At 45.9% G+C, this 26,743-nt stretch overlaps 1 long non-coding RNA gene across 1 annotated transcript in view; it reads left to right on the forward strand.

Annotated features, from left to right (window-relative positions):
- Positions 1-26,743, forward strand: part of LOC132362601 (uncharacterized) — a 354,028-nt gene that overhangs the window by 60,294 nt on the left and 266,991 nt on the right. Inside the window, exon 3 of the long non-coding RNA XR_009502404.1 lies at positions 10,832-10,922. This is a non-coding gene — a long non-coding RNA (uncharacterized LOC132362601). The remainder of the gene's footprint in view (positions 1-10,831; positions 10,923-26,743) is intronic.

The following is a 26,743-nucleotide window of genomic DNA, read 5'->3' on the forward strand; positions in this document are numbered from 1 at the left end:
ATAACTCAATTTCGTTTCTTTATATGGCTGAGTAGTATTCCATTGTATATATGTGCCACATCTTCTTTATCCATTCATCTGTCGATGGACACTTAGGTTGCTTCCATGTCCTGGCTATTGTAAATAGTGCTGCAATGAACATTGTGGTACATGACTCTTTTTGAATTATGGTTTTCTCAGGGTATATGCCCAGTAGTGGGATTGCTGGGTCATATGGTAGTTCTATTTTTAGTGTTTTAAGGAACCTCCATACTGTTCTCCATAGTGGTTGTATCAATTTACATTCCCACCAACAGTGCAAGAGGGTTCCCTTTTCTCCACACCCTCTCCAGCATTTACTGTTTGTAGACTTTTTGATGATGGTCATTCTGACTGGTGTGAGGTGATACCTCATTGTAGTTTTGATTTGTATTTCTCTAATGATTAGTGATGTTGGGCATCCTTTCATGTGTTTGTTGGCAATCTGTGTATCTTCTTTGGAGAAATGTCTATTTAGGTCTTCTGCCCATTTTTGGATTGGGTTGTTTGTTTTTTTGATATTGAGCTTGCATGAGCTGCTTGTAAATTTTGGAGATTAAGCCTTTGTTAGTTGCTTCATTTGCAAATATTTTCTCCCATTCTGAGGGTTGTCTTTTTGTCTTGTTTATGGTTTCCTTTGCTGTTCAAAAGCTTTTTAGTTTCATTAGGTCCCATTTGTTTATTTTTGTTTTTATTTCCATTTCTCTAGGAGGTGGGTCAAAAAGTATCTTGCTGTGATTTATGTCATAGAGTGTTCTGCCTATGTTTTCCTCTAAGAGTTTTATAGTGTCTGGCCTTACATTTAGGTCTTTAATCCATTTTGGGTTTATTTTTGTGTATGGTGTTAGGGAGTGTTCTAATTTCATTCTTTTACACATAGCTGTCCAGTTTTCTCAGCACCACTTATTGAAGAGGCTGTCTTTTCTCCATTGTATATTCTTGCCTCCTTTATCAAAAATAAGGTGACCATATGTGTACTAACCACAGTCTTTAAAGGAACATCATACCACTTCAGGTTTAGTATAACAATCTTAGAACAGTTCATTTCCACCTTTCCCCCTTCCTCCTTTTGTGCCACTGTTATCATTCATTTTGTTTCTGCATGTGCTGTGAACCCCTCAAAGCATTGTTGTTGAATATATTTCCTTTAAACAATTGCTTCTCTTGTAAGGAGATTTTTTAAAGTAAGAAAAAAGTATTTTATATTTCCCTACATACTTTTCATTTCTGGTGCTCGCCATTCCTTTGTGTAGACCCAAATTTACATTCGCTGTCATTAACCCTCTGAAAGACTTCCTTTAGCATTTCTCGTAATGGTGGTCTGTCCATGATGAGTTCTTTCATTCTTTGTTCAAAAATGTCTTTATTTGACCTGTGTTTTTGAGAAGTAGTTTTGCTGGGTATAGAATTCTAGGTTAACATTTGGTTTTCTTTCAGTACTTGAAAGATATTACTATCTTCTGGACTGCATTGTTTCTGAAGTGTGCTATCGATCTTTAGTCCTCTTTGTCTTTTTTTTTGTTTTGTTTTCCTTTTCTAGCCATTCAAATTTCTTTCTCTTTCTCACTGGTTATAAGCAATGTGATTATGATACACCTTGGTGTGGTCATCTTTATGTTTCTTATATTTGAGATTTGTTGAGCTTACTGCATTTTATAGGTTTCATTAAGTTCGGAAAATTTTGAGCCATTATTTTTTCAAATACATTTTTATTCCCCCACTCATGTCCTCTTTTCTTGGACTCCACTTACAAGTATAATAGCCTACTTTACGTGTTCAGTAGCTCACTGATGACTCTTTTTATTTTGCAGTGTTTTTTTTTTTCTCCCCGTCAGTATTTCATTTTGGATGGTTTCTGTTGCTGTGTCTTTAAATTCATTAATTTTGTTTTTTCCCCTGCAATATCTAATCTGCTGTTAACACCATCAAGTTTATCTTACCTCTTGCATTGTAGTTTTCATCTATAGAAATCTGACTTAAAACTTTTTTTCTATCTCTCATGTCTCTCCTTAACATGCTCCTGCTTTCCTTTAACTTTCTTAAGCTTATAGAGTATAGTTATAATACTGTCTTAATGTTTTTATGTACTGTTTCTATCATATGTGACATTTCTGGGTCTGTTGTTTTTCCTTCTTATTATGGGCTTTATTTTCACTTCTTTGCATGAATTTTTGATTGGATTCCAGATATTGTAAATAATTTTGAGTGCTGGAATTTTTGGTGCTCCTATAAATGCTGTTGGGCTTTGTTGTTCTGGGGTGCTATTAAGGTCTTTGGGGTTAGTGTGATACTTCTGAGGCTTGCTTTTCTGCTTTGCTTGGGTGACTCCAGAACAAACTTTAGTGTAATCCAGAGGTTGGCAAAGTGTGGCCCACAGGCCAGCTGCCTCTTTTGGGAAGTAAAATTGTTTTGGAACACAGCTACACCCGTTTGATGACATATTATCTGTGATATGTTTTATGTTGACATATTTTATGCTCCAACAGCAGAACTGGGTGATTGCAGCAGAGGCTGTATGGCCCACAGCCTAAAATACTTAGTATCTGACCCTTTAAGAAGTTTGCCAACATCTGGTTTAAGCTAATTGGGGCTCTGTATTGAAGCAACACCCTCCTGAGGACCTTCCTGATATTCCATGTATTAGGAATTCTTTCCTTTCTTGTCAGTTGGAACGTGAACTACTCTTGGCCCCATATGAGCCTCTGGGGGTTGTTCTATCTGCTTCATTAGCCCTTCCTGCACTGCAGCCTGGAAATGCTTTTCAGGCAGTGAGCTGGGGCACCCTTAGGGTTTAATCTATTTGTTTCCCTTCTCTCAGGGGATCATTATCTTGTGCTTTCTGTTGTCCAGTGTTTGAAAAGTGTTGTCTCATAAATCTTGAGTGTTTTTCTATTTGTTGAAGGTAGAGTCAGTCTCTGTTGCTCCATCATTGCTGGAAGTCAACATCCCTCAACTTTCTCATGTTAACTTTTTCTTGCCTGATTGGAAGAGTAATGTGTTTATAACCTACTGATTTCTCTGCAACGTTGGATCTGATTTGCCATTCCTGACTTCTGTCATTTTTCTACTTTCACAAACGTATCTCCCCCATCTGTGATCTCTTTCTCCTCTTCTTTGCTGGCTCTGCCTCTTCTTTCTGCCTTAAATATTAGGATAGCTGACAGTGCTAACCCTGGTCTGTCCCCCTTCCTTTATCCTCCTGTAACTTCAACCACCATCTGGATAGGGATGCAATAAATGCTTAGGGATTTAAAGTACAGCTTGGAGTTGTTCAGTCCTGGATTGAAATCTTGGTTCTACCGTTTGTTGTAATGTGGACAAACTCAAGTTCTCTGGGAGTTAATAAGAATAATGTCTATTTTTTTTTTGGTGCCCTTAATATATACCTGGTGATGCACTAAGTATTTTGTTCATGTCATCTCTAACCCTTCACAGCAATTCTATGAGGGAGATACTTTTGTTATACCCATTTATAAATGGGAAAGCCAAAGTTCCAAGAAGTTAAGTCACTTTTCCCAGGTGCACAAGCCAGAATTCGGACCCATATCTGTCTGACCTGACTAGGCTGACCACCTGCCCTGGTTTTGCTGAGATTCCCCTGGTGTTATAACTGAAAGTCCTCACTAGGAAACCCCTCAGTCAAGTGTGTTTGGCCACCCTAGTAAATTGCTCTGCTCTCCCTGGATCTCCTCTCTTCTCTAGACCCGCTTAATACTTCTTGTGTAGTTTAAACTCTGTCAATGCATGTGAACCACTTTACGTAGCGCCTGACATATAGTAAGGGCTCAAATGTGGGAGCTGTTACTACTATCCGCATTTCTAACCTTTCTGAATCTCTTGCAGCAGGCATTGGTTATTCTGATTGGAGGCCCACTAGCTGAGCATCATTCTTCTGTACAGGGAATCTCCCCCCTTATGAGGCAGGACCCATTTCCGACTCCAGAGACTAACCCCCACTCCCTGTCCCCAGCCTGGTAGCTAGAGCACAGGCAGGTGGCCCAGGCCCTACTTGTGACCCCAGCTCTGATCAGAAACAGGGCCCATGCAGAATCCGTCCTTTTGAGGATGGCAGTGGCGGCCACATTCAGAATTCAGCAGTGTCCTGGAAGCAGAGTCCTGAGTCAGAGCTGTGAGGTACAGCCTGTTTCCAGTGGTTTCCACAAGGGGTTCCTCACTGGACCAGATTAGGATGAATTTAATGCTTGCTCCTGGCTGCAGAGGTTCCAATCTCGGTTCCGTGGCCGGTCTGGAAATTCTGTGAATTGCCAGATCTCCTTTAGTAATTTCCTTATCTACTTGAATTAGCCGGAGTTTAGCTTGCTTTTCTCTGCAGCTGAGAGCTCTCATTGATACCTGTACCGTCTGGATGTTGTGGGCGTTTCAAACTTAGTGGGTCCCAAACAGAACTCATTCCCTTCCCTCAGGGACCTACAGCATTTTGCTCTGAATCTTGAGCACATTTCCTCAGTACATACTGGATTTATGGAATTAGAAACCATAGTCACCTTCAACTCCTTTTTCCTAACCCCAGCCCCCTCAGTGTTTACCAAGGGAGGGTCCACCTCCCCTGGCTTTTCCTCAGTATTTGCTGCCGCTGTCTTCACCCAGGCCTTGTGGCCTCTTGCCTTGATCATGGCACAGCCTCGGATCTGGTCTTCTTTCTGCCATTCTCAGGGCAGGAAGCAGAGAACGTCCGGCATGGCTTGCGAGGGTGGAAGATGAGGACAGAACGCAAGAGAGACCAAGGGGGATGAGGGTAGATTCAAACCCGAGAAATTCATGCCTGGAGTGGAAGAGGAAAAAAAACTTTCTTTAAGGGTTTGAAAGGAGAAGGAGTAAAACAGTTGTTTCTTATTATTCACAGATTCTGTAGTTGGAGTTTCACCTACTCACTAAAATTTGCGACCCGCAATCAGTGCTGGTGATGCTTTTGTGGTCATTTGGGACGTGATCAGAGTGGAGAAAAATTTGAGTCCCCTGACGTGCACGTTCCCAGCAGAGGTGGGACAAGGTGACACTTTGCCTTCTTTTCAGCTCATGTACAATAAATGTGTCCTTTTTGCATTCTGTTCTGTGTCACATTTTTGGTACTTTTTCTTGGTGATTACGCTGTGTAAAATAGACCCCCAGCATAGTGTGGAAGTGCCGGCTAGTGTTGCTAAGTGCAAGAAGGCTGTGATGTGCGTCATGGAGAAGAGAGGTGTGTCAGATAAGCTTCCTTCAGGTTTGCGTTGTGGTGCTGCTGACCCTGAGTTTAGTGTTAATCAATCATACATATTAAACAAGGTCTTAAACGGAAGCACACATAAAACAAAGAACGTATTGATCAGTTGATGAAATGTGACAAGAGGCTCACAGGAACCTAACCATCTATTTCCCTTAGGAACGGTGGTTCACTTTCATTAATTCAGTGTTCGCAGTGACTGTATGGCACAGAACTCCTGTGAATAAAAAGAACCAACCGCATTCTTGCGCTCACATTCAGCCCCTTGATCCTTAACAGGGCTCGATATGGAAAATGGGAAGTGGCTCATTGCATCCCCAAGTTTACCCTCTGGGAAATGATTATATCAGTCAGGATTCAACCAGAGAAGCATAAACCAGTAGGAGATATCTATTCTAATAGATGTATTACAAGGCTTATGTAATTGTGCAGGTTGGCTAAGTAAGCCCCAAATCCATAGGGCAACCATCAGGAAGGGAAGATGACAAGCCAGCTAGAACCCCATGGGCATGGCAGAAGGTGTTGTCCATAGCAGTCAGAAAGGGAAAATCCAGCAAAGCAGTTGTAGATCCAGCTGCTGTTGAAGTCTCTTTCTCTGCGAAAAGCTCAGTCTCTCTTAAAGGCTCACCTGATTAGGTTGGACCCATTGAGGATAATCATCCCTCCTTGTTGTCAACTGAATAGAGCCTTTGATCACATCCGTAAAATCTCTTCACAGAAGTACTCACATTAGTGTCTGAATCCTTGGGAGAAGGTGTGTGCACACCACAAGCTGGCCTCTGCCCTCTTCTGTCCGTGTCACTGAGTCTAGCCAAGTTAACACCTCTAAAGATCATCACCATGATGCGTCAAATATAAGTTCTGATGCAGCTTATTTCTCAGAGTTGGGATGATGGGTTCTGTGTGAGTCAAGTCACGTGACTTCACTTGGCTATCTTCAAATCAATCCGAGTTTTATTCAACCTCCACCTCTCTCCTAGGACCAGGCACCATTCTAAGTGTTTTCCATAGAGAAAGGTACTTTGACAACATCCTTGTTTTATGTGTGGGGACACTTAGGCACAGAAGTTAGCTGACTCAGTTAAGTGATGGAGCCGGGATTCGATCCCAGGCAGTCCTGTGCTCTGCCCCTTCATGCTGTGCTGAATCTCAACATGGCATTGCGACAGGTCATTTCCATTCTGGACTCCGACTTGTTTTGGGAGGGCAGGGTCTGTACAGGACCATATGGGAACTTGTGGGGCTTTGGTGGTCTGGTGGCAGAGGGGGAATGCTCTCTTGTTGGGGACATTAGTGTCCCTTGTAAGGGTTGGGCTGTTAGACTCTACTTGCAGAACTCTGGTCACTCTGGCTTTTCTCCTGGCGCATGTGCCACCCAGAGTCCCTTGAATCATCTCAACCTCTGTTTTACAGATTCTCCATTTACCCCACACTCAGGCCTTATTCCACAGACACTGTCCCAGATGTTTTCCTGAAGCTTCAACTGCATCTCCTGGCCAGGGTTAGACCCTCCCCATAACTTTCCTATAGGGCTCTGGCCATTCATGCACCCAAGCAACCAGTATGGGGGCATTTACTGTATGCCAGGCACCTTGCTAGGTTCTGGGGATACAGCTGTTCATAGGACAGACAAGCCCTCAATGCCTTCAAAGCCATTACATCCCCAGGTCCCAGAGAAAAGGCCTGGGGAGTAGGAATGCCTGTCAAACAGGAAAGCTGGACCCACTAAGCCTTGCATACTGCCTTTCTTCCTCATTCAGCAGTTATTTGCAAGTTTGTGTGTTTCTCTTTTCGTAGGTGAACACATTATTAAAACAATTTTACATCGTTAAGAGTTCTTCTTCATCTTCCTTGCCCCTTTTCTCCCCTGCCACCCCAAAGGTGACCCTTATCCATTTAATGCCTATCTTTCCAGATCTTTCTTTCATGTGTTTATAAACAAATATGAATATATTGTATGTGAAAGTGTTTATAATTGCACACAATAGTCATTCCATAAATGCTTATTGGTGAATGAATGGATGAGTTTCCACATGTGTTTCTCCCAATTTCCTTGCTGCCCTCCCTGATTTCTGTACCCTCTCTGGGCACAGTGGCTACACAGATGAGGAGAGTAAGAGCTCTGGATTCCTGGTTTTCCTTGTGAACCATGTTGTCTGGATGTGGACAAAAGAGCTTGCTGTCAGTGTTAATTAGCTCAGGCTACCATAACGAAATATCACAGGCTGGGTAGCTTAAACAACAGAAGTTCATTTCTCACATCTCTGAATGCTAAGAAGTCCAAGATCAAGGTGCCAGCGTGGCTGATTTCCAGTGAGAACTCTTCTTGGCTTGTAGACGGCTGCTTTCTGGTTGTGTCCTCACATTGTTGGGGGAGATAGAGAGATTGAGAGATCTCTTCCTCTTCTTAGAAGGCCACAGTCCTATTGGATTAGGGCCCTACGCTATGGTTTCATTTAACCTTCATGACCTCCTAAGGACCCTTTCTCCAGATACAGTCGCATTGGGGTTTAAGGTTTCAACATAAGGATTTTTGGGGGCCACAAGTCAGTCCATAGCACTGTCTATGATGTCTGCATATACCTCAGGGCCACCATATACAGAGCTGGGCTGCTCCAGTGCCCTGGTTCAGGCTCTGCCCCCAGCGGGCATGCTCTAGGATGTTCACTGATGCATGCATTTCTTAGAGTAGAACTACTTGCCTTGGGACCTGGGGGAAGCTGAGGCCCTCCCAATGGCCTCCATCCCTAGCATTCCATGTGAATTAGTGGAAATTTCAGCCACCACTTTGTGAATGGTTCCAGATGTGCACGCTTGGGGAGAGTGAGATGGCTGGAAAGCCAAGCTTGAATTAAAAGTTCAATTAAGCTTGGGATGGTAGATAGCGTCTATCTCCTAAGGATCCAAGAAGGGGGAACAGGAGTATCATGAGATGCCTCGGGCCTTTTGAAAGCGGGGGCTAGCTCGACGCCTTGATGAAACAAGTGGCATGCGAAAGTAGAATAATTAACTTTGTCCTTGGCTCAGATCTTGGTCGGTTTTAAAGGCTCAGAAGGACAAAGAGGCAAGAGAAGGAAATAGAGTCCACACAGAGTTGCTGAGAAGGGAGAAGAGTTCACTGGGAGATTGAGGGCTAATTAGTTTTCGGAAGGCGGTTTCAAAGAAGAAACTGTCGGGTGTCCACAGAGATTCTGTCGTGGGCACTGTGAGTCACTGGGGGTGGCTCTGAGACACATTCATGTAGTGGTTCGGATGCTAGGGTGAAAGAGGGTGATGCAGGGTTTTAGGGGGATGGAGTGGATGACATTTGTGGAAGAATGTTGGGGGGAAAGGAGCTGCTGGCTCGATGTGGCAAGAATGCTTACAGGGCAAACCGAACACGAAGACTGTGTGTTATCCAGAAATGACATGTCTGCTTGATGTGGCCCAAACGTGTGGCAAATGGGACTGAAAGTTAGATCAGGAAAAACCAAAGGGTTGATGGAGTAACAGGAGGACTGTGAAGCTGGTAACCTGCTGTGTGGGTGGGTCGACTTACAGCAGCTGTGAACTTGGACTTGGGGACAGTTGTTCAGTGTGGGGCATCCATTCCAGGTACCTGCAGTGGGGACAATCACCGTGCGTCGTCAGGTAGTGTAGAAAGAATGTACCAGGATGGTTAAGATCAGACAAACTCCAGCACTTTCTATGGGCAAGTTATAATCTCTGCAAGCCTCGGTTTCCTCACTGGTAAAGGTGGATAAAAATAGTACCTACCTATTAGGGCTGTTGAGAGGACTAAACTAGGAAACGCCTGGTAAAAACATGGTAAATGCTTAACAAATGTTAGCTGTAATTTCACAGTTAAGCAATACAATTTGTGTCCTTGTGATAAGGAAGGACATTTTTACTTCACTTTCTTAACTCACAAAGAATAGGCACGTGGAGAAGGAAATAAACAGAACACAGGTGCAATCAAATGGATTTTAGCCAAAGTCAGGCCAAAGAGAGCAGAGGAGAGGGCTCAAGCTGTGGTAGAGTGTTTATCAGTTAGGAGAGGGAATTGAGTAACACAGGAATGGGAGGATCGAAAGGGAGAGAAAGGAGAAAAAGGAGGGAATGTTATCATTCTGTTACTCTGGCTGTCAGCAGCTTGGGTAGAGCACCCACTCTGTACAGCGTGCCCCTTTAGATAGGGGGTTACATGGGGATAGATGGACCGGCCCTGTCACATGGTCCTCACGGCCCACCTTGTCGTGATTGGCAGAGTGAGTGTAGCAATGACAGAAGAAGTAAATCCTGGACACGGGCAGAAGCACTAGTCCAGCAGAGGCCTGATGCTGCCTGACTGAAGGCCCGTGCCCTCAGGGACTCTCTGTGTATCCAGGACAGGACTGGAGTGCCCACTTCTGTACTTCAGTGTGCCAGGTGCTCTATGAAGCATGCAGCCTGACCTCTGATTTTAGTCCAAGTTCAGAAGAAAGTACGTGGAGAGAACATTCAGGAGGCTCTGATGAAATTCCAGGAGAAAGGGGATGAACCCCAAACAGGGGCCAGTGGGATTGAAAAAGAGAGGACAGATGCAGGGGCCAGGGACACAGTGTTGGCAGATATCAGCAGGACTCGGCGACAATGTGGGAGAAAGGGCAAGAAGCCCAAGGGTCTGCCTTGGGTGACCAGAAAGTCCTTTTGGCAGAGCTGGGGACACTGGAGGAACTTGGACCAGTGGTCCTCATGTTTTAGGGTGTTTGAGTCACCTGTAGGGCTTAATGCTACAGATTCCTAGCACCCCTCCCAGACCTACTGAGTCTGAATTTCTGCATTGCGCCCGGAATCTGCCTTTTTTAGCAGGTACCCCAGAGGCTTCTGATGTAGGTGGTCTGCAAGTCACGTCTTGAGAAATGCTGGATTAGAGAAGATAAACATCTTAGCCTGGCCCTGCAGAAAGCAGAGTCTGAGGCAAGGGCTAAGGCACTTAAGCTTTATCAGGGAGGTGGAATCCCAGGAGTGGGAGGGGAAGCGGGGAAGATGCAGTAGGACACGTGGAATTTTCGTGCTGGCCACCATTTCAGAATAAGCCGTGAAGGATCAGGCCGCTGACTCGGCATGGGGGCTGCTGCAGGCAGCTTGCAGGAGGAATCGCGCCTCAGCGTAGTTGCGGGGTGATGGATATAGGGGAGTCTGGTTCTCTCCCCGTCCCGCCTGACCCCTGTTTCCCATGGGTGAAAGTCACTGCACTGGAGCTCACTCCTCTGCCTTTCAGAATTGTGTCAACTGTCCCCTTGGTGACTTCTCAGGAGTCCAGGTCCCATACCCCTGGCAGTAGAGGGGCAACCAGGGTGGGCAGGGTGCTGACCTAGAGAGAAAGGAAGAAGGAAGCAGTGAGAAGGGGCCCAGCTTTGTCTCCCAGTAGAGGAGGGAAGTCAGGCTGGGAAAGGTGGATTGCCAGTTCCCGTAATGAATTAGAGTTTTGAAGCTGGAGAGTAAGAAGAAAGATTTCTAGGGAAATGATCTAAATGGAATTACATTAACAATGGCAATAAGAAAGGAAGAATTTGTATCCATAGTAAGTGTCTTTAAATTCTTCTTTGTTTGTATTTCTTGCCGCAGAAAAACTTCCATTAAAAGAGGACGCCAGTGGTCAAATGACACGTGTGAGCGGTGGCGAGTTTTGGCAAAAGGGAGGCGCCAGAAATTCAAGGTATCACCTGTGTATTTTTTTATCCTGAATTAAGTTTCTCCCTTCTCAGCCCAAAGTTCTAGTAAAAGGTTCCACTTGGATTAAAGAGCAAATGAGTTTGTGAATCTCATTCAAAATCCCACATCTTTTTTCCTCTGAAGACCTGTAAGTTCCTAAGATGCTCTGAAAGGAATTTAAAACTAATAATTGTAATTCTTAAGGGCTGCCAGTGGCCTGTGGGATTCCAGAGAGTAATAACCTCATTTAACATTTACGTGAAGCTTTCTGTCTGTGTGTTACCAGAACTTGGTTAACAGTACACACTGGCAAATGCATTAATCTGTCATAGAAGTAGGGGGGATTTAGTCACAGGAAGTTTAAATAACTGATTGTGTCGTGTAAGGAGCCAACAACAAATAGATGCTTAGATTTATTTTCTGCTGTCATCATGAACAGAAGTATTTTATCATCCTGAATAAAAGTATTTCAGATGGCTATGAGATCAGATCCTAGGAAGAAAATCAGATCAGATCTCTTGATAGTCATAAAGATGTTGGTAACTCAGTGGTGACAAGTTGATTTTAGTTTGTATGTGCGTGATGTCTGGGGGCAGGAGGTAAAAATTTGCAGCTGTTGTTTATTTATCTATTCATTTATATATCTAATTGAAGTATAGTTGATTTACAATGTTGTGTTAATTTCTGTGGTACAGCAAAGTGATTCCATGTATGTGTATATACACTCTTTTTCATGTTCTTTTCCATTATAGTTTATTACAGGATATTGAATGTAATTCCCTGTGCTATACAGTAGGACGTTGTTGTTTATCTAGTCTCTATATAATAGTTTGCACCTACTAATCCCAAACTCCCAATCCATCCCACCCCGCCGCCCCTCCTTCTTGACAACCACAAGTCTGTTCTCTGTCTGTAAGTCTGTTTTGTAGATAGGTTCATTTGTGTCATATTTTAAATTTCACATATAAGTGATATCATATGGTATTTGTCTTTCTCTTTCTGACTTCACTTAGTATCATAATTCTAGGTCCATCCATGTTGCTGCAAATGGCGTTATTTCATTCTTTTTTATGGCTGAGTAATATTCCATTGTATATATGTACCACATCTTCTTTATTCATTCATCTGTGGATGGACATTTAGGTTGTTTCCATGTCTTTGCAATTGTGAGTAGTGCTTGCAGCTGTTTTTAATACAATCACGGTGCTTGTGAGTAGAGGTAAAGGATGGGTGAGGATGGGTAGATAACTCATGATTTGAGGTAGAAGTTAAAGGACAGACAGATGAATAAAGTGTGGATTATTAAGTGCCTGTAGTCAATGACATTACTTTGAATTAAGAAGTAAAGAAAAGGTTTTGAGCAACTAAAAGGGCAAAATGGGGAATAGGAAGAAATGCCACGCTAGCGTCATGTAAAGAAAGAAAAGGATGAAGAGAGAGGGATTATTGCAGGAAGTAAATGTAGTCCATTAAGGAATTTATTGCAAGAGCTATTGGCCATACAGAAAGAAGACTCATGAGCTGCATGTTTTAGAGAGAGTAATTATTGGGGACTGGATCTATAATGCTCATGCAACAAAGTTTTACTGAGCAACAGGTACATACACGGCACTGAGACAGCAATGAGAAGAGTTTGTGTCTTGCTTCCTTGGTCACGTCTTTCCTCTCTGGACCATCAGGTACTACATACCGGTTTAGAAAAAGAAAGAACGAAAATATGGTTAAAAAGGATTCTTTGTCCACGAGGTCTCTTCTAGCTGTAGAATTCTTTGATTCTGGGCCAAGATCCCTAGAGCTCCACAGCGGCTGTAGCAAGTATATTCTCTGCAGGCTGGATCCCTATAGGATTGTTGTTGTTATTGCTTTAACGTCTCCTGCCTCCCAATCGTATTTCTGCCAGATAGGTTCATTTATTTTTTTGCAAATTGATGGAAAGCCTAACCGAAGCCAGCTTAAGCATGAAAGTAATTTATTGGCTCCCAGTACTGAAAAGTCATGAGTGGATTTATTCAGGAATGGCCGGATCCAGGACCTCAAGTGCTATCACAGTATTCTGAGTTCCCTCGTTCTCTCTCTTGGTTCTGCTTCCCCTGGGTTGTTTCCATTTTCAGATCTGCTCTTCCCTGTGGCAGCAAGATGACTGCCACAGCTTCAGACTCATCACCTATACACCTCCAGCTTGGATAGGGAACATATCTACCCCAGCAGGAGCTCCCACACACATCCTGTAAGTCATGCTGATTGTACTGGTTTGGGTCCGATGCCCATCCTGGAATCAAACGCTGTGGCCAGAGGGATTAAATTGTGCTGATTGGTCAGAACTGGGCCAGTGCTCCTCCCGGCCAGCGCCTTGTGGACTGGGAAGCTTGGGACAGCGTAACCAGCAGACGAGGAAATGGATTCTGGTGAGCCAAAAATTAATACTCTGCCACCCCAGGCTCAGTGAAACCTAGGGAGAGAACCTGAGGTTCTGATCCAAAAACCAAGAAGAGGTCAGAGGGGCAAGAAAGACTTCCAATCCAGAAATGGCTCCGGGATGGAATGATGTGTCCCGGGTGGCGGCTCACTGCCCACTCAGCATGCCGTTTGTTCCATGGGCTGACCAGGGATTCTGTGTAACCCTGGTGTATAGCTGCTTTCAGGAGATGACGGGGTGGTGTGTGTGGAGGGGGAATCCTCCACTTCCTGTTTAGGATCACACTCTTCACCCTCCCCTCCCACGCAGGCCATATGTTCATTCTAAGCCTCAGCATCCAGCCAGAAAAACCCTTTGTGTTTTCTTGGCAAAACTAGGGCCCAGTAATTAAAGTCCATATGCAAAGCTGCTCCCCCCAGCCCACACTGAGGGATTTTAATTAGTATGTAATTGGTCAGAGAGGTGCTATCAAATAGCTCCCAGTCTGGCCGGCTGGAAAGGCGGTATTTGAAAAGCCCCAGACCAGAGAGGGATAATAAATGCTTTAAGTTCCATCTGTTGGAATGATTTGTTTAAGGTAGAAATTTCTGTTCTGTTACTATTTTTAACGATTCTGCTCATAGTGTTTCTTCAAGTCATGTAACAGCTACCAGAGTATTCACAGGAGGTAGGACTGTAAGTGAACCAGAAGAAGGCTTAGCAAATCCATGTTTCTCCCTTCAAAGAAATTCATAAAATTCGGTGGGGATGGGGATGGAAAGAGGTGAGCTGGGCATTTGGTTTGAGTAGCTGGGCAGGAACTTCGGCTTATGTCCATTCATGACAACAACCATCAGGGAAATCAGCCCGTTGGCAATTTGTGATCTTTGAAATGAAGAGCACCCGTGTCCTTTAGCGATGCCTCCAAAGCACCATGTGAGTGAGTCTGTCTCCGTGGGAGGAAGGACTTGGAATTCACCTTGGTGGACAAGGGTCGTCAACAGAGGAGAAGCAGTGGGAGCAGGAAGCAGGGAGGAAGAGATCTCATTGCGCTGTGGAAGCGTGCAGGCTAGACTGAAACTGCAGTGGTGAGAATGATGATGATGGGGCTTCCCTGGTGGCGCAGTGGTTGAGAATCCACCTGCCAATTCAGGGGACACGGGTTCGAGCCCTGGTCTGGGAAGATCCCACATGCCGCGGAGCGACTAGGCCCGTGAGCCACAACTACTGAGCCTGCGCGTCTGGAGCCTGTGCTCCGCAACGGGAGAGGCCGCGACAGTGAGAGGCCCGCGCACCGCGATGAAGAATGAGGTCACCAGCTAGTCAGTGGCCGAGCCGTGGTTTGAACCCCAGTGGTCTGACTCCAGAGTCCGGGCTCTCAACCACCAGGCTTGCTCCCTCCTCCCAAGCATCACCAAGTGCCTTGGTTTCGCTTGAAGAACATGTCCTGGAAACAGGAAGGTAGAATGAGGTCTGTCTCAGCTCCTGTGCTTTCCTACCCAGCTCTCAAGTATGGAAGTGAGGTGTTGGTACCTGCCAGGGCCACACCCAGAGGAGGGGTTGAGAACGTGTGTGGAAGGGATGGGGGCAGAGTATGGAGTGTTCAGGCCCCTAGAAGGCCCACCTAACCTCGGATGGGCCTCTCTGTCCCTTCATGTGGTCGGAACCCTAAGGGTCCTGGCAGTGTTCCCTGCAAGGGACTTTCTCTCCTGTCTTCTCACTCTGCTACTTAGGGGCTGAAAGATGGGCCCTGCTCCTGCCCTGTTTGCCCTTCTAGGTGGAAGTCGTCGAGATGCTTGTGCTCAGTCATTTGGCTTGAGGCCTGCGCCCACTGGGAGAAGGCCTGGCTTGTCTTTTTCCATCCTCTTCTTGTTCTCTTGTCTGTCTGTCCGTTCATCCATTCATTCAACCCTGGTCCTTCTCTCCAGTGCACTCATTTTCTCTCCCTTGGCTGGAGAAGGTCTGGGAAGGTGGCCTGGGTTTACTCCACTCTGGGCATGGAGTCCATCACCCCATTTCCCCTGCTTGCTGTTCTCCCTCGTGTGTCACAGTGGCGGCTGGCTCTTGTTGGAGGCTCAGAACTGGGCCTGGGAGTGAATGTTCTGGATCTTCCCTCATGCTCAGCTCGCTCTAGTAGGGAGTCCACAACCCAGCCAGTCTCGCTGGAGTTTTGCTCAGAACCCGAGGCCAACGCCCACCAATAATAAAGTGTCATTTGGCCTTGCTTTGTTCTCTGTGCGCCCTTTTCCCCCAGGGGCCTTGTGGGGACAGTGGCTGGTTTGTGGCAGGACTTGGGGTTTTCTGTGTCCCGGCCAATCCCATCAGGATGCCGTGTTGCTCTCACTCCTTCAGACGCTGTGTGCACATACCCTGTATTTGCCTGCGGGCGCTAGACAGACTGTTGCCAACCAAGATGGGTCAATCTGGGTGAACGGGGTACGGATTGAAGGAGAGGGGGAGAATTTGTGCTTGTGTCATGGTGCCCTGAACAGAATTCAGGAGATGAAAGCGTTTGTGTAAAGCAGCACAGAACCAGGAAATGGGGAAAAGGAAGGAAGGAAGGAAGGAAGGAAGGGGGGAAAGGGGGAGGGGCAGTTGTAGGAAATGACAAGAAAGGAAAGTCAGGAAGTCTGGCTTCTAGATGGAAGTCCTTTTTGAAGAGAAAACTAGTGATTGTTTAAGATGCTGTATTTAACATAAATTAGAGGGGATTAAGGCTAGAATCTAGAGTCGATGTTATTTGTCTCACACTTAAATCCTTGCTTCTAGAATGCTTTCTTCTTGCAAAATAACAGTATTCTGGGTTTGGGTCGTGATGCTGTATGAATAGATGTTGGTTTAGAAGAATAATTTTACTAGCTGCCCTATGAGAGCTATTTATAGTATCTTTCCTTTCTGTAACATCTAAAACAAAGGTTGGTTTAAAAAAATGTTTGTAGCATTCCTGGTAAAACTAAAGGCCTTGCCTGACACTGCATATGGTTTGGTTTATAATCTAGGGATGGTTCCAGCATGCAGAGATTCAAAGTGGGTTTCTTTGTGGCTTGTCTGCACCTGCCGGAGATCTGGTGCACCGATTAAAGTTACAAGGCAGCTATTAGCCACCAACTGACACCAAGATTATAGGTTAAAGTCTGAATTGGTTTAAACGGTGTCATGTGTCCACCAAGGCAGAGAGTGAGGTGGGTGACATGTGTTTGGCAAATGGTAAGAAGCCACTCCAGTCTGGGGAAGGAAGTCTTCTTATTAACAGTTACGTACCAAGAGAAGTGGGGTCGGGGTAGGTTTGTTGGAAAAGCCTTGAATCTGGAGTCAGGCAGACCTAAGTTCTGAGTCCTGACGGTGTGACCCCGGTGAGCCTCAGTTTGTCATCTTAAAAATGGGAATGATAGGGCTTCCCTGGTGGTGCAGTGGTTAAGAATCTGCCTGCCAATGCAGGGGACACGGGTTCGAGCCCTGGTCTGGGAAGATCCCACATGCCGTGGAGCAACTAAGCCCGTGAGCCACAACTACTGAGCCTGCGCTCTAGAGCCTGTGCTCCGCAACGGGAGAGGCCGTGACAGTGAGAGGCCCGCGCACTGCGATGAAGAATGGCCCCCGCTCGCCGCAACTGGAGAAAGCCCTCACACAGAAACGAAGACCCAACACAGCCAAAAATAAATATAAAATAAATTAAAGAAATGTTTAAAAAAAAATTAAAAAAAATGGGAATGATAATTCCTGATTTATAAAAAGAATTCAGTGAATTGGAAATCACATCATTCTTGCTGGCATTAACGCAACAAAGTTACACTGAATTGCATTAATAGAAAATGAGCAGCGGGACTTCCCTGGTGGTCCAGTGGTTAAGACCCCGCGCTTCCAGCACTTCCTCTGCAGGGGCGCGGGTTTGATCCCTGGTCGGAGAACTAAGATCCTGCATGCCATGCGGCGTGGCCAAAAAATTAATAAAAAAAAAAAAGAAAGAAAAAGAAAATGAGCAGCAGCAGCTTTGGAAGGAGGAGAATGTTGTAGAAGCATCGAGCCTGCTGGATTGGGGTACAGTGTGTTGGAGAGAAAGGAGTCCTCCAGCCCTGGATTCAAGTCCTGGCTCCAGAACTTACTAGCTGCTTGACCTTGGGCAACCTGTCTGAGCCACGGTGTCCTCATCCGGACACTGGGGACAACACTGACAGCGACCTCACAGGGCTGTTGTGAGGAGTAGATGAAGTGGAAGAAGTAGATTCGCTCCAGGTCAGTGCTGGGCTCACGGGCTCCGGAAATGCCCACAAATGTTAGTCACCTTCGCTGTTAGTCACCTTGCTCCATCAAGCAACACTTCTCCCTCCGGCATCACCACTATTTATTCTAAACTGGAATTTCTTTCTCTTCCTACAAGCATTGCTCAGACTTCAGTAATTGGAGGCCCCCTGCCCAATTTTTGCCACCTATGCATGCCTCCTCTCTTGTTATTTATTATTGTTTTCTTCAAGTCAACTTTTTAATCCTTTGAAAATCTGTGTAGATCTTAAAATAGAATGTTTATGACTCACCTGAAATTTCTGTATGCACTGCCAGACACATACGTATTATACGTGGGGTAATATTGGTCTCATCCTTTGCTAGTCGAAGTGTGGTCCCTGAACCAGCAGCACCAGTATCCCCTGAGAGCTTGTTAGAAATGCAGACTCTCAGGCCTCACCCCAGACCTCCTGACACAGAATCTGCAATTTAAGAAGATCCTCAATGATTGGTATACTTTTAGGGGGGGAACACTTATTCATTTTTTTATTGAGGTGAAGTTCACATATATACTTCTAAGGTTTGAGAAGCAGTGGTCTAGGGAATCTTTAAAGTTCCTTCCAACTCTGAGAACTAATGCCAAATATTGATATTTCTCCCTCTTTCTGAGATCCAAGTCCGTATTTCCAACCTAGGTGTTCTACTCTCAGCCTAAACCCCATCTCTGGCCTCTCCTAAGTGCTCCCATTCCCCCAGATGGACCTTGAAACCATCTTTAACTCCTTCCTCCCCCACCCGCACTTCAGTTCCTGCAAAGTAGACCCAACTCGATCTCCATCAGGACGTTCTCCTTGGACTTCCCTGGCGGTCCGGTGGTTAAGACGCCGCGCTTCCACCGTGGGGGGCACAGGTTCAGTCCCTGGTCGGGGAACTAGGATCCCGCGTGCTGCGCGGCATGGCCAAAAAAAAAAAAAAAGGATCTCCTCGATTCCTGTAGCTCCCCCTGCACTGCAGGCCCCTCATCTGAGTGCTGGCTATTGTCCTCTCCCTGTATTCTTTTTCCTCCAGGGGATCCTTGCTAGCTCCGTGTTCTCGAGGCACAAGTGTGGTCATATCATCCACTCTTCAGTCACCTTGTGTGATTCCCTATTACCTAGCATGGAGCAACCAGACTCCTCAGTCTGTCCTTTAAGGCTCTCCATTATTTTACTGATATCAGGCTCCCACCTTACATATACCCTGAGCTGTAGACAAGTCGTACAAGGCATTGTTTTATACAAAGCTTTCCCTGCCTCTGCGTCTTTGCTTATGCTTTCGCATTTCTGAAATGCGTTTCTCTCCAGCCTCATGATTTCACGTCTCCACCTCTCAAAACTCTTCCAGTCCAAGACCTCTGCTCACGTTTCACCTCCTTCCTGAAGCCTTCCAAGGCTCCCCAGCTCCATAGCTCTCCTTAATTTCCACCGCCTATGGTGACCTCTGCCTTTTAGCACGGTTGTATTAGCACTAATCTTAACTCTTCAAGCCTGTACAACAGGTATGACTCTTAGTGCCACCATGTCAACTTAACTCTCTTTAACTCAGTTTCTATTCTGAGCTCCCCATCTGCTTGCAAATATACCATCCCATTCTCCATTACACTCTGTTTGGCCCCAGGCCGCATTCTCAGTGCTAGAGGATTGGGGCCAAGGCACCTGCGAGGTGGTATATCGCGTCCTCAGATGCCATCTGTCCAGCTGGCATCTACTGGAATGTACATCATTCTGTTAAGCCTTCAGTCACTGGACATGTAGGTCGCTGCTGCCTTATCTCATGTTTCCCTTTGCAAGGCCTCTTTAGGTCCTGCAGCTGTACTCTCTTTACTGCACTGGTGTCTCTCTTGGACGCACAGGGCCCGTCTTCTGCCCTGTGCCATGCTGGAGCCGTGCAACTCTGCACAGCTGCCTGACGTTTTAGTGTATCACGTAGCTCTACCACTTAGCTGAGGTCTGGGTTCTTCCCCAGGCATGGGTCAGCCCTGCGCTCAGAGCTTCCAAACCTATCTGGAATTTTTGTTGTTTCCTTCTTCCTTAGCGGTCACCCAGTTGGAAAGGTTGGAGTCAGGAAGCCTTATATGATCATGTATTTTCCCTCAAAGTGTTAATTACCAGAATCTGCTCCATTCCCAACAGGGTGTAGACTTTGAAGCTCAAAAGAAATTTTTTCTCTCTGCTTTCTCATTCCCGGACTAGCCTGTCAGACTGATTAGGGCAAGGGCCATGGATACAAAGAAACCTGGGGAAAAATCCACCATTAATATTATCAACTATTATCCTGCTACATGATTTGTAAACTGCTTGGGGACAGGGAACTCTGTTTAATTCATCCTAATATGTCCCTACAGTAACTGAAATAGTGCGTGCACAGAGAAGGCACTAAACACACGGTTATTAGGCAAGAATATAAATGATATTACTTTTAAAAAAAAATTATTTAATTTATTTATTTTTGGCTGCATTTGGTCTTTGTTGCTGCTCGTGGGCTTTCTCCAGTTGCCGGGAGCGGGGGCTACTCTTCGTTGCGGTGCATGGGCTTCTCATTGCGGTGGCTTCTCCTGTTGCGGAGCCCGGGCTCTAGGTGCGCGGGCTTCCGTAGTTGTAGCATGCAGGCTCTGTAGTTGTGGCTCGCGGGCTCTAGAGCGCAGGCTCAGTAGTTGTGGCGCACGGGCTTGGTTGCTCTGCAGCATGTGGGATCTTCCCAGACCAGGGCTCGAACCCGTGTCCCCTGCATTGGCAGGCGGATTCTTAACCACTGCGCCACCAGGGAAGCCCTAGGTTACTTTTTTTGATTCTGTATTATTAATGTCATATTCATGGTTTTTCATCTCACTGATGCTAGCAGATATCCATCTCTCTATATATGATGATAAAATAGGAAGAGAAAAAAAAAAACCTAGTGATTGGGCTGACTGGATAAAATCTACTAAATAAATGAGAATAATGATATCTGACAGTCATTTATTCATTCAGCCTATTGAATGAGGACTTTCTGTGGGCCATACACTATTCTGGGGGACATTGGGAGATATTTGTGGATGAGACATTCAAGTCCCTGGTGGGTTTGTGAGGAAACAAATAATTGACACATGCTCAAGTAAACAGGGTAACTTCATAAATAGACGAGTGCTGTGGAGATGATCACACATGTAAATGTATAATTAAGCAGAAGGTAAGTAAGACACACAGAGAGACCTGGCAGGGATGCTTGTGCCAAGATCTGAAAAAGGGGTAGGAGTAACCAGCCAAAGGAGACAGTGAAGGTGAGGGAGAGGAGGAGGGGCAGGGCGTTTCAGGCAGAAGGAAGAGCACGTGTAATGACCCTGTGGCAGGGAGAAGCATCATATGTATACTTAGTATATAGAGAATGAGGGGTGTGTGAACATGAGGAAGGAGGTGAGCAGAGGCAAGTTCTTCCTTTCATCTTCTCATCCAGTGGGCAGGTATTTGTTGAATGCCTGCTATGTGCCAGGCACACACTGAGGCACAGTAGTGAACAAGATGGACATGGTCCTTGCCCTTGTGGCGCTCACGGCCAATCAGTAGAGAGAATTCTCTCTGTGCTATTATGGCAAGCTAATGGCTTGTTTAATTGCTGCCTTTTATTTATTTAGGAACTCTTATCTTGCTAAATGTAATTTCTTCCTTTTAAAGGAAATGACAGCATGTTCTTAGTGCATGTTGTTTTGGAATAATATATTCCTGATGAGAACATCACTTTTCAGCTAGGTAAGTCATGAGGTTGAGACCGAAAAGGCCAACATGGGTGATGATTGTAGTTAGTCTGCTGATTGACTTTACTTACAACCTTTGATAAGGTCTTATGAAAACTCAGCATTTGCAGATGCCAAAGTGAGGCTGTCTGGAGGAGATGGGTAAGATCTGAGCTGTGTATTAGTTCATGGAGCACCAGCTGCCCTGAACAGATACACACCAACATTTCAGTGGCTTATTATATACAGGTTTATTTCTCACCAGATGTCTCTGGTCAGCAGATGGATCTCCTCTAAGGGGTGCTTCAGGCTCCCAGGTTCCTTCCATCTCGTGGCTCCACCCTCTTCAAATTGTAGCTTCCAAGGTCACACAGAAGGGGAAAGAACATGGCAAATTACCCGTGGGAGGTTTTAATGGACCAGGCCTGAAATGGCATCTGTCGCTTCTGCCCGTGCCACTGGCCAGAACTCAGTCACATGGTCACACTGACTGCAAGGGAGGTTGGGAAATGTAGTCTAGCTACGGGCCCCAGAAGAAATGGAAACTGTTTTAATGAATAATGAACCGGTCTCTGTATCATCTGCAATTTAATTAATCCTGGTGCCTTTTGTACTTGGGTTCACTTTATTCTGTGGCCTTTGTCTATTCCTTAAAAAAAGAAAAGGCCCAAGTTGGAAATATTTGAATTTTTCTTTGTTGATATATGGTTTAAATAATGACACCCCTAAAAAAGTTTCATTACTTTCACTTTCTTTTCTCTTTTCTTCTCCCCCCCCTTCCCTTCCTTCCTTCCCTTTCTTCCTTCTTTTCCTCCCTCCCTTCCTCCCTGTGTAGAGTTAGGAATTTCCATTAATTCTGATTTAGAATTCACAGGTTTGAATATAGCCAGCTTGCCTTTCATATATTTGTCAGTCTAAAAATGTCAGTGGACAATTAATAAAAATTTAGAAACCACTTATCTCCATTTGGAGGGGGAATTAGAGGGGTATAGTTAGCTTTGAGAGCATAAGATCATTTGGTTTTTGGGCCACCTTATCTGACCACAGGAAAGGAGGGGAAGGAATTCAGGCTCTTCATGACCTAAACCCTCAGTATCTGTTTCCATCCTTAATAACAAATGGGAAGGGGAGCAGTCACGGGGGCCTGTTTCTGAGAGCTATTCATTTTCTCCCTGATCATACAGGGCTGTGAAATGTGAAAAGCATCAGGGACTCTGAGCACGGTTCCCCTAAATGCCCCGTTGCCCACAGGGAACCAGCCAAAGGCTGGGGTTGGCTTCAGATGGCTGGACAGGTGGCCTTGTAATTAAAACCTTTCCCTTCTAACTGCAGGCCTTGTTTTGCCAGGAATCTGAGGTGAAGAAAATGTTCTAGTTAGATTCCTACACCAGCTGCTTTGAAAGCTTCCTCACAGTTGTCCCCAGACCACAGCAGGCAACCACATCTCTGCTTTCAGAATCTTGGGGACTTAGTGTTATTTGAGATGGGTTAAGCGGGCGTAGAGATGAGGGAAGATTCCTTCCTGATCTCAAAAGTTCGGAGCCTTTTGGAAGACTGGAGCAGCACAAAAGAAAGTCTGGAATGTGTGCATTTCCTCTTTATATCATCTTTGTGAGATAAGGGCCATTATTAGTCCTTATGTTGTGGGTGAGAACACGGAGACACACAGGATTTAAGTAGCTTGATTGTGGTCAAGGGGTTAAGCATCAGTCAGGATTCACATCCGAGTAGTGTGGACTCCGGGCTCAGGCATTGGTAACCTCTACTCTTAAGCAGGTCCAAAATTTAATTCCTGAGCGTCCTCCCCATATAGTCTCCATCTTCACTCCTCCTCCATCCTAGTTCACGGGCCCTCCACCCTCCCAGTTCCTCAGGCCAAAAACCTGGGAGTCATCCTTGACTTGTCCTAATCTCATTACCCCCAGTAGAATTTACCAGGAAACTCAATTGCTTGTGTTTACAATCTACATCCAGAATCTGGGTACATCTCACCATTTCCAGTGCTACCAATACCTTAGTCAAAGCTGTATCTATTCCGTCCTCTAGTCTACAATAGCCTTGACACTGATCTCTCTGTTTCTAGTCTTGCTGTCCTCTGGTCTCTTCCTGTGAAGAGCTCTCCACAAGATCATCATGGACCTGAGCCTCCTTTTCTCTCATTCACCTTCCCAAGGTGGCTGTGTTCATCTGTGTGGTCAGAGCTGCCTCAGCTCCTTGTCTCCCAGAAAGGGAATTAGAGAGGAAATCCTGGCAAACAGTTTCCTTTTAAACAAATGATGCACAATTTGTACACATCATTTCCACTCACATTTCACTGGCAAGGAAAGAGTCACATGGCCAACTTAGCTGCAGGGGCATCTAGGAAATGTGGTCTGGGAGTGGATTGTCATATTCCCAACTCCTCAGGAAGAGGAGACTGGATTTGGACATAACTAGCCGTGTGCCAGAGTCCAAGAGGGGAAGCAGGTAGACCTGTCAGGAGGCTGTTCAGGACCCTTAGGTAAGTGTTGACAGTAGCTTGACCTAGAGAAGAGGCAGTGAGGATGGAGAGAGATGGACAGATTTGTGATGTATTTTGGAGGTAGAATTGGGGAGTCGGGGGTGTAGGGTTGAGGAAAAAGCGGGGATCAAGGACGATTCCCAGATATTTCTGTCTTGAGAGACACAGTGATGCCATTTTCTGGGCCGAGGAAGCAGCGTGGAGCGGCCACCTAGGGACAGTGTGTGAGGCCTGTCGCTTAGAGGGCCCGTCTTACGTCATAGTGGAAGCAACCACACCAGGTTGGAATGGCTCTGGGGTAGAGTCTGAGGGGTGGTCTGCCCTGTGGATCAAATGCGTTTTACCTTAAAATGCTTCAAAGGAAGGAGGAGGGCAGCCTATTTTTGGTGCATTAGTAGGCCAAGTTGCTGGCAAGGTAGAGGTTGATTCAAGAAGCCGGGTGCCGTGGAGCCCAAGTGGCATGTGGTTGCAGCCCTGGGTTAGGCCAGCAGAGCCGCTTTCAGTTTGGGGGAAGGGAGGAGCTCGGTAGAGGCACTTATTTTCCAGCACCTAGGCCAGAAAAGGTCATGCTCCCAGCACCTTGATGCCCCTTGACATTGAGGGCTCCTAAGTGTTTTTCTGTCTCCTGTTTGCCTGAGTTGGAGCGTGGTGTAAGGACATGTGTTTGCAATTAGAGTAGTTAAGAGACGAGGGTCTGGAAGGATGACTAACTCACCCAGCTGGGTGGTTACAAGGCCTGCTCTGGCCATTTTGAGAGGCAGTGTGGACGGGGGCGGGGGTGGAAGACTCAGGGGTCAGACCCAACTTGAGGCTCATCGATTTTGAAAGAACCTACAAAGCCAAGTTGCTCACTCTGAGTCTGGGGCCAAGACGCTCAGCCTGAGATGAGCCCAGCTGGTTCTGCCACCTCTGAGAGTGTGCCTGGGCCAGTGCTAGTTTTTATAAATGTTAGCTATTTAAAAACATTGTTTAGTATTAATTTCTAAATCACTCAGTATTGTGCCATGTGAGTTTTTTTTCACCTTTCTTTATTTTTGGCTGCGTTGGGTCTTCGTTGCTGCACGTGGGCTTTGTCTAGTTGTGGCGAGCAGGGGCTACTCTTGGTTGCGGTGCACGGGCTTCTCATTGCGGTGACTTCTCTTGTTGCGGAGCACGGGCTCTAGGTGCAGGGGCTTCAGTAGTTGTGGGTTCTGGGCTCTAGAGCGCAGGCTCAGTAGTTGTGGCGCACGGGCTTAGTTGCTTCGCAGCATGTGGGATCTTCCCGGACCAGGGATCGAACCCGTGTCCCCTGAATTGGCAGGCAGATTCTTAACCACTGTGCCACCAGGGAAGTCCCTTTTTCACCTTTCTATTTCACCACTGAGAGAGTTGAAGTTCAGTCTCTAGTACAGAGTACCATGGTAAGGGTTTGAGACATTGCTTGTGAATACACTGGTATTCAGCTCACAAACTGGCTCTTTCGGCATCCACAGGGTTAAGCGTCCTCAGGGCCAGGGTAGGTCATGGCCCCCATGGTCCTGCAGTTCAGGAAAAGGGCTCCAGGCATGAGGTCACAGGCCTGGGTTTGAGGCCAGCTCCCCCTTCTCTGGCTCTGGGACCCTGGACCTTGAGTAACTTGTGTGGCCTCCTGGGGTCTATTGCCCCAAAATGGGGAGTAACCATTTCCCTGCCTACCTTGAGGGTATTGTTGGGAGGATGCCACGAGATGGCCCTTGAAGGCACTTGGAAGTCAGTAAACCGCAGCACAGCACAAGGTGTCTCTGTGATCTCAAAGAAGTGATCAGAATACGGACATGAGGGCTTCAGTGCTTTTAATTTCTGCCTGTAGCTATCATTCATGAGGAGGGAAAGGTGGTTTGATGTTGGGAAACCCAACTTGTGTTTATGGTAGAAGAAAAAAATACCTTTAGATCAGTGTTAATAAGAGAAGTAGGGAAAAGCCTTCATTTCCCTGTGATGACTGATTTAGTGATAACTGAGTTTCTTGGATCAGTGAATTTGTTGTTATAGCCATACTCTCACCCAAGGGTCAGAACCTGTGGGACAGAGGAGTGGTCATGATCCCATCCAATAGAGGTGGTGAAGGCAGACCTGGACCCACTGCTGCCATGCAGCATCTGAGCCCAGGGCTCACTCTGACCTACCACCTGGGGAACCTGTGTTAAATTCACCCGGGACTGAGCAAGCTTAGAGCTCCCGTACCAGCAGCAGAGCCTGACTCGTAAGCCCGAGTGCTAACTTAGCAATGTAGCTGGGAGGAGAAAACCTGTGATATGCTTCTGGGAATTGCATTCTCAGTATCAAGGAACTGGATTGGTCTTAGTAAGCATGAAACCAAAGCAAAGGAGTTAGTGAGACTTGGTGGGCTATTTTATCTAACCTGTTCTGGATGAAGACCTTTTGAGCTTTATATTTGTCACTGACCTTTCAGCAGAGCAAAATTCTCCAGCCCACCATAGGCAGGGCCTCCTGAGTAAACTCTGATTCTGCTCAGCCTTTCCTTGGAGTCACCAAAAACTTCCGGCATCACCGCTCTGCCTCCCCTAATCATATGACGGTTCCTGAGGGCTGACCACCTCTGCCGCTTGCTGCATTGAAATCAGTGTCTTCCTTTTGAGTTACGCAGCCTAGGAGCCTTTAGAAGTCACACACTTAGACGTCTCATTTCTTAGGTAGGTAAATTTCTGGGGGAAAAAGTGCACATTCAGCTAACCTCCTGTCTTTGATGTTGGGTCTTTTTAGCTTCCGTACAAGAATCAGGCATCTTTTAACCTGCTCTCCAAATTCTAGGTTACACCGTCTTTGACCTTGCCCCCTCCTCTGCACTGAATATATTTGACTCCATCCAGTGACTGTTTGTCAGGGGCCTCCCATGTACGAGAATAATGCTTTAGTTAAAAGGCACAGGCCTTTGGATCAGACCTGGGTTCATATCCCAGCTCCACCACTGCTGGCTGAGTC

Source organism: Balaenoptera ricei, chromosome 3, assembly GCF_028023285.1.
Source record: "Balaenoptera ricei isolate mBalRic1 chromosome 3, mBalRic1.hap2, whole genome shotgun sequence".
Classification (NCBI taxonomy): Eukaryota; Metazoa; Chordata; class Mammalia; order Artiodactyla; family Balaenopteridae; genus Balaenoptera; species Balaenoptera ricei.